The 7,799-nt window shown below is 38.4% G+C and overlaps 1 pseudogene; it reads right to left on the bottom strand.

Annotated features, from left to right (window-relative positions):
* LOC103462941 (non-muscle caldesmon-like) overlaps nt 1-7,799 on the bottom strand; it is a 32,661-nt pseudogene that overhangs the window by 12,455 nt on the left and 12,407 nt on the right.

The raw sequence follows: 7,799 nt of genomic DNA, 5'->3' as shown, positions 1-7,799 counted from the left end.
TCTAAGTTGGACTTACCTTCTTCTGAGAGACTCAGTTCTCTCTGTTATCTGAGGAAAAAACAAAGAACACATGACAATCACTGGTTTAAACGCTTAAAAATGTGAATTTACCACATTTTGATACCCATAAAGTATCTTTCTATGTGTACATATAAGCTATGAATCTAAATTTCTAATAATCTGAAGATGCATATCTGGACAGCTTCTTGATTTAGCGTCTTTTTCAAGCAGTTGCTCAAAGACTAAAGATTTATTTCTTCTGTCATGTTGGATGGACGTGAAAAAGACGTGAACTCACCGAACATTTTCCATCCGGTGAGACTCGACTGTTCACCTCGTCCTGTTGAGAGACACAAAGAGCTGAGGCGCAACAGAATGAGACAGACTTTTAAATGTCATTTCAGGTTTAAAGATCGTTTGTAACCTTTTTTTCTTTCCCTATTTCTTAAATAACACGAACAGATTCTTATCTTCTGCTGTGGATCCAACTTGTGTTCAATTCACACCATTTTCAGTTCATTTAGATTGTTTACTTTTACAGAACATCGAGGACACAATGAAGAGGCATCGTTTTACAAACTTTGATTGGAAGTTTATTTTTCATATGACCTTAAAAATTACCAGCATCCATTTATCCGTTTTCACCTCTGGAATAAATTCTCATGTAATCTTCTAATTTAATAGATTTTATTTTAAACAATAAATAAATAAATAAACAAAAATCATAGTAAAAAACTCGATGAGAAACTTAATCTATCTAGTAACAAATTTTCTTAAGAAAGAGAAAAATTTCCTTTAGATGTGGAAAAAAAACGCATTTTATTTATTTTTGTAATACTGCTCTTCACCACAAGAGGCACTACACCAACATAATTACCTTGACTAACAGTGTTGCTGCAAACGAACCTTTGTTCTTTCACAAATTCAGAAAAATTAACAAAAAGAAAAACTAACACTGATGTGATTTTGTTTCTCATTTGTTCACTTCCTTTATGGCAAATAAAAAAAATAAAAATAAAACAACTTAAGGCATACTTATTGCCAAAAACTTTAAAATAATAAAAAAGAAACTCTTGGTCAGAGAAATAACATTGGGTTGCTAGAAAAGTTTTTTAAATTTATTTGTACTTACTGGGTAGAATTGAATGAGGAGTTTCTGCAAGCAGAAGAAGAAAAGTTGTTTAAGCATTTTGAACATCACTTTGTCTCATCAAAGCCGTTTCTGTTGAGGAGAAGCAGCCAAAAACAAGCAGAACAGATGTGTTGAGCAGAATGCCTGTGTTTTTACTGGTTACCTTGAATGTCGGACTCATGGGGCCGTAGCAGTTTAACGACTCCTCGCCTTCGCTGTTGGTATGGTGAGACGCGTCCGGCCCGCCGCTCACCGCATCCCGCGCGCCGCTCACCGCGTCCCGCCCGCCGCTCAGCGCGTCCGGCCCGCCGCTCAGCGTGTCCCGTCGTCTCTCCCTCTCCTCTGATCGCTGAAACAGAACGCTGCCCTTGAGGAGTTTTTTATTCTGAGAGGTTTTCACCTGTGATTATTTGAAACCAGATTAAACCATCTGAACTTTTTTGCATGGCTTTTATTTACTGCGTTGTTGGRCAGAAGACTAATGACTAACAGGAAACGAGCTGCTGGTAAAAACTTTAATTTGGTCTGGGATCTGACATCATCGCTGCTTTCGTCAGGTAACATTTCATTTCAGCTCTGTGCGAGCCAAAGCAGCATTCTTCCAATTTTATTGCTTTCAACCTTGAAGTCAGACTGTAGCTTATTAGGAAAGGCCCACATGTGTTTGAGTCCTTTATGAAACTAAAGACAGAGAGGAAGGCAACTCTGGAAATGTTTCACCCACTAACAGAGTCAAACCCACATTTCTTATCTACACTGCAAAAAGACAAACTATACTGCTCAAAAAAATAAAGGGAACACTTAAACAACACAATATAACTCCAAGTAAATCAAACTTCTGTGAAATCAAACTGTCCACTTAGGATCAACACTGATTGACAACGGGGACCCTCGTCGGGTCAATCAGTGTTGCTTCCTAAGTGGACAGTTTGATTTCACAGAAGTTTGATTTACTTGGAGTTATATTGTGTTGTTTAAGTCCATCCATCCATCCATTTTCTTGCACCCTTTTTCCCTCAGTGGGGTCGGGAGGGGTGCTGGTGCCCATCTCCAGCCAACGTTTCGGGCGAGAGGTGGGGTCACCCTGGACAGGTCGCCAGTCTGTCGCAGGGCAACACAGAGACACACAGGACACACAACCATGCACACACACACTCACACCTAGGGGCAATTTGGAGAGGCCAATTAACCTGACAGTCATGTTTTTTGGACTGTGGGAGGAAACCGGAGTACCTGGAGAAAACCCACCATGCACAGGGAGAACATGGAGACTCCATGCAGAAAAACCCCAGGCCGGGAATCGAACCCAAAACCTTCTTGCTGCAAGGCAACAGCTCTACCAACTGCGCCACTGTGCAGCCCGTGTTGTTTAAGTGTTCCCTTTATTTTTTTAAGCAGTGTACATTCAAGTAGTTTTGGTCTAGTTTCACTTGGAATAATACAAAAATAACTTAAAAGTAACTTTTCAGTAAGAAACAGGAGCTTGTTTTAAGTCAATAGTTCCTTAAAATTGATGAAACAGTTCTAGTTTCACCGGTAACATTAACAGTGGAACATGTTACATGAGAAAACAGGAAATAACAACAGGATTAATTCAGCAGCAGTTTTTGCAAACCTCGTCTTTCATTTCGTGATATTCCTCCTCTTCCTCCTCCGCTGGCCTGTGTGTCTGCTGCTTCCTGATCTGGATTTCTCCCCAGTTTTCACCTGCGGAGCTTCGCTCTTCTTCCTCCTCCTGAGCTTCTTCATCAGCTGAAGTCTGTCGCTGCATCTGCAGGATTGTTTTCACCTCTTGTTCATCATCCTCCTCTTCCTCCTGCGTCTTCTGCTCCTCGTCCACTTCCAGCCGGTGAGCTCCTCCACTGTGGTCGACGTTTCTGGGATAGAAGCAAAAATATTTTAATAAAATATCACAAGTGCTTCAGAACTTGTGATATGTGTGTCGTCTTCTCATTTCTACCTCACTTTAATGGAGTTGTGATACTTTGTTCTATAATTTAAGGCTGAAACTAACGATTATTTTAGCAATCGATTATCCTGATTAATCCGATTAAAATATTTGGCATATTCTGCATATTTTTCTGTATTAGAATCACATTAAAATAAGCAAATAAACAAATAATTAAATTCCTTTTTTAAGTATGAAAAAAAGACACATTTTACCGTCTGAAATGCAACAACCCAGCATTCCTTTAGTGGACGCTTAATCATTTGTAGCAAAGGATATTTTTAACGTCAACATGTGAAAAGGGTTGATCTGCTGATTTTACGTTTTGGATTAACTGAGTAGTAATTGGATATCAAAAGGTGCTTCATAGGATTCACAGGAGTTTTGGGTGGAGCAGATTTACAGATGAAGGTTTTTTTTAATTTTAAATGCAAAATGTGTGTAAATGTGTATATTTGGCCAGTTTTGGCTTAATATCTGCTCTGACTCTGTTGTTCTTTCTGCAAAAAACCTTTTCTGAGTCTGTATTATCCAGTTAACAATTAATCAATTACTAAATCAGTTGACGATAATTTCAACAATCCATTAATCACAATTAATCTTTTTAATCGTTTCAGCAGAAGTTTAATTCACGTTAATTTCAGAAATCACCACATGTGTCCATCAGAGAGTCGCTTATGTCAACGAGCTGCTATTAAGTATTATGATGAAAATAAAGTGAAGATTTATAAACATATAAAACATAAAGTGACTCTTGGACATGGAATGGGTTGACGGCGCCCCCTAGGTGACATGGGGGAATTTTTTCTCTTTCGTGTTGCAATATTGGTTTTAGTGATTTATGCAGCATTTTAAATACTGAAAGTTTTTCTCCGACAGTTTAAGGTTTTTGTAAAGATTTCCATGTAGGAATTCTGTATTAATATATTATTTGTAAGCTACCTAAAGTTTTATATATTTTTCTTTTGGTTAAACTCAAAACAAATGTGTGCAAAACTCCGGAGCTAAACATGCTGTTAATAAATCAATTTTCAACCAGTTTGCTTAATGACAGACTTGAAAATATAAACATGTTTTCATTGAGGATCTTTAAATATAATACCAAGTTGTATTTCCTAATTTATTGTGAAAAAATCCTCCTTGTCCCTTATGACAGTATTTTACAAGGTGGAGGCCTCCAGAGGAAAGACTGTGATGAAAATTTGTTTTATCTGGTAATAAAGTCAGAATATATAATCTAATAATCACATTTTCCTAAAATCAGAAGCTGTGATGCAGCATTTATGCTAAATAAATGTAATAATTATTGAACAGTGAATAAGAAACATTCTAACAGTTGATGTTTGTTTACATATATTGTAGCATTGTGACGGTTTGGGAACCCCTGCACTAGGGGGCGCTGTGGGCTTCACCTGGTCCTTATCGTCCCTGCTGCCAGGTACGACGTCCGGTCTGCAGGATGTCCTGCGGCGTGATGCTGCCTGGCGTCCTGCGACAGGAAGACAGAGGAGCTGTACGACGTCCTGACGGGAGTTTGGGAACTGGATGTCTGCAAAACGCCACAGGAGAAACGAAGGAACATATTCTTCTGTAGTTAGCGGCTAAACAAACATTACGTTTAACCTGACAGAAACAGAAAGTCTTGCAGAGAGGAACTTTATTAGTTGTGTATCAGTGGTGTCAGAAGTCCTTAAGCCTAAATGTTTTTTTGTACAAAACTTTTCCCAACATGAGTTTAAATAAATAATCATACAAACTGTAATTTTTTTAACTCAAATGTGATCATAAATCTGTCAGATTCCCTTTGCTTCATAGTATAATAGTAGATGATTGGTCTAAAATATGGCTAGAATTACACTGAAGATGATAAAAGCATGAAAGTTTGCCAATTATCTCAGCAACATTTGATGGAAAACCATTTCATTATAGAAATTAACTGTTCACATTCATATTTTATAGTAGAAGAGATCTTTATTACCCTAAACTTTATTTTAAAAGTGGAAAAGCAACTTCTACTTTTGTATTCACCCACTGTGTTTGCTCACATCCTCCTCGGGTCAAAGCCCCCCTTGTCCTTAAGACCTAGTGATGCCCCTGTTCTGCTCAGCAGCATTTATTCTCAGAAATACTTTTTACTTGTTTCCATAAGTTGATTACTCCGTGAAACAAACTCTACAGAGAACAAACCTTCTCTGAAAGTCGTGTTGAATCTTCCTCAGAGCTCCTTCCTCCATCTTTTCCTCTTCCCTCCTCCTCATCCTCATGCTTGTACCCCCCAGACTCTGATGCTGCAGACGGTTTGTGCTCCTTCGCCCTGCAGTTTTCCTGCTCCTCCGTCTCATGACGGTTCTCCAACCGGTGACTCCAGTCGCTGAAACCTTCGTCTTCTTCCAGAGCAAAGCGGGAAGGTTTCAGCTCCTCCTCGGACCTGAAAACAGATCAGAAATGTTTGGGTTATGGAGGTTCTGTTTCACCTCCAGGAATGACCAGGAAACTACAGAAAGCTGCATGCACTACTACCTGCAAGCTTCTGCGGTTTTATATACTTATACTTGCGTATACTTGTTTAGTATACGCTTTTGATTTTGATTACGCTTTGTTTTGTTTTTGCATTTTTCCTCACACATTTGTTAAATGTTCAGCTGCTGTGGTTCTCTTTCACACTGCGCTGTGTCAAACGATAAAACCCTTTAAGCAACCTGTTCCCCTCCTCACCTATGGGGGCGCTGCTGAATCAGAACGACATAAAATCCTTTGAGGAAGGCGCTGAAAGCAACTTCTGACTTTATGGAATATAAACAAAATGGAATATTGTCAGATTTTAATGTTTTTTAGGGTTTTTCTTTTGTCTTTAGTGAAAAGTCATTTCTCCTGCTAGCGCAAGGCTAGCACATTTGTTTTGGTTTTATTTACCCAGAACGCCCTGCTCTGTAGTCCACTTCCTGCTTTTGGAGCAGTAGCTGCTGCGCTTGGTGTTCACATATAAATTGAAACCGCACTAGAGTTCATTTCAACCAAACTGAGATCGAAGTTTGTGGACAGATTTTTCGTTTTTGGTCAATTAGCATTCACACCTACCCAAACGAACTGGACTTTTATTAAAACGGACCAAACAAAACTGGTGTAAAAGCACCATAAGTGGCTATTAGCTACGTTTACATCCAATTGTCATGCAAATTGTGAGCAAACCTTTTTTTCTACTTGTTTTTTCTACTAATGATTTGGAGAGCATCTACTAAGCTAGGGAAAGTTCAATTTAGTCCAATGTTGATGCTACACATGGACGTAATGAACAGGAAGGAGAAGTTTCCAACCAGCATGAACCAAACATTTCAGAACAACAGAGAAGTTTTCAGTAATGTGAAGTTGTAGTTGGTCTGTCATGCTAACTAGCAAAGCGAAGCTACATGCTATCCTTATTCTTATTCAGCAAATATGTTTAGCGAATTAGATCAACCACCAAGAAAATGTAACTATTTTGAGAAAATGTATTTTACTTCATTTTTTTCTAATTTTTCCATTTCCTTCAACCTTTTCTAATGCGATTCGTCACAAAAAGTATTAAGGAAACTCTGATACGAACTGTTTTGTTTTAGTAACTGAATTTTGATCCTGTCTGGATTGGTTGTCTTGTTTAGTGATTTTCGATGGAAACACTCTTCCCGGAGAGCAGGGGGACGTGGATGTTAAAGCTGGACAAATAAGGAAAGTGATTTACAGTGTGTGAGTGTTTACTTGCTCCTGCTGCTGCTTAGTTTCCTAATCAAGCATCCAAGGCTTTCTAATGTCACACAAAGGAGATGCAGATGGTAGACGGGACTTGTGCCATCAAGCTCCATGTCAACAGAGACGGTAACCATGGAAATATCAAACAGAGAGGCAAAACGGTCTCCAGTTTCACCTCAGCTCACGTTATCAGACGGATCCTTGGAGATAGTGACAGTAATATATGTTTGGTGTTTTGTTGAAATCAAGTAGATGGGATATATAGAGGCATGTTTTGTTCATCTGAAAGTGGACCAGATGTCTTTTTAAAGTAAAAAGTACAACAATTTGCACCTGTAAACAAACCAATTCATACCCATGTACTACAGCCATTGCTTACCAGTTCATTTTTGATTTTTTGTACATATTTTTTTAAATATCTGTAAAAATAGTCATGAAAAATGTAAACATTTCAGGTGTATTATTTTCTGAAAATGTTCGATTCCACCCAGTCCTTTGATCCGGATCTTTCTGCTTCCGCTAACTCTTGACAAATAAAATTAAATTACTCAACGCTGCCTCCTGCTGGYAGSTTGTACTTATTGGAGTATATATTATAACAAATGGATCAAAGAAAATTACTTTACAGGATCAGCAGTCAAAGTGGGAGCAAAACATCTTCTAGGCGGAGCGATTTGATGCGTGGTTTGTATGAAATGTCCAGCGGCAGACGGCTCAAAACCTGCAAAGCTACAAAAGAACAACAAGGCAGAAGAATGAAACGAGCAGCACAGAAAACAAATAAGAAATGATAAAAACAAACTGAACATTTTCTCAAAACACAAAGTGAAAACACTTAAAACATTGATAAGTCCAAAGATTGAAGTTACAACTAGTAGAATAAATACCAACAATTAATCTCTGAATCAAATTAATCGTTTTGTGCTCATGTTTTCTCGAGATGATGTGGCAGCTGGAGGACTGAAGCGCTGAATCCTCTGTGGTGATCTCACT

The sequence above is a fragment of the Poecilia reticulata genome, linkage group LG3 (assembly GCF_000633615.1).
Source record: "Poecilia reticulata strain Guanapo linkage group LG3, Guppy_female_1.0+MT, whole genome shotgun sequence".
NCBI classification, from domain to species: Eukaryota; Metazoa; Chordata; class Actinopteri; order Cyprinodontiformes; family Poeciliidae; genus Poecilia; species Poecilia reticulata.
Note: the sequence above shows the minus strand (reverse complement) of the source record. Positions and strands in the feature narration are given on the sequence as shown.